The sequence below is a fragment of the Habropoda laboriosa genome, unplaced genomic scaffold (genome assembly GCF_001263275.1).
Source record: "Habropoda laboriosa isolate 0110345459 unplaced genomic scaffold, ASM126327v1 scaffold143, whole genome shotgun sequence".
In the NCBI taxonomy this organism is placed as follows: domain Eukaryota; kingdom Metazoa; phylum Arthropoda; class Insecta; order Hymenoptera; family Apidae; genus Habropoda; species Habropoda laboriosa.
The window spans coordinates 2,231,882-2,232,286 of record NW_017100404.1 but is presented as its reverse complement, the minus strand read 5'-3'; positions in this window follow the sequence as shown (position 1 = coordinate 2,232,286).

Genomic DNA, 405 nt, shown 5'->3' with positions numbered 1-405 from the left:
AGTTATTAGTGACTGAAATTGTCTCGATATTAAAAGTTACGTATAACAAGCACTTTCAAATAGTTAGTGCTCTTTTTTTTTCGAAAGACGTTAAACAACTGTGCAAGAAGAGTGTGAAAAACCTTCCTCGCGTTATTATATTTCTTAATCTTGAAAACAGTAAAGTACAATTAAAACAAAATTGCAGTAAATATTCGTTGAACTATTACATACTACGACACAATTTGAGGTTAGAAATTTCATATTAATCGCAAATTCTTCTAATCTAATTCCCTACAATATCTGTCACTTTTTAAATAAATACGAATGATTGTCACAATTAACGCGAACAGATTACACTAATATTATCATTTTTATCACAAAATATGATCTTTGTGACTCCGATATGCAGAAGAAATCAGCCTT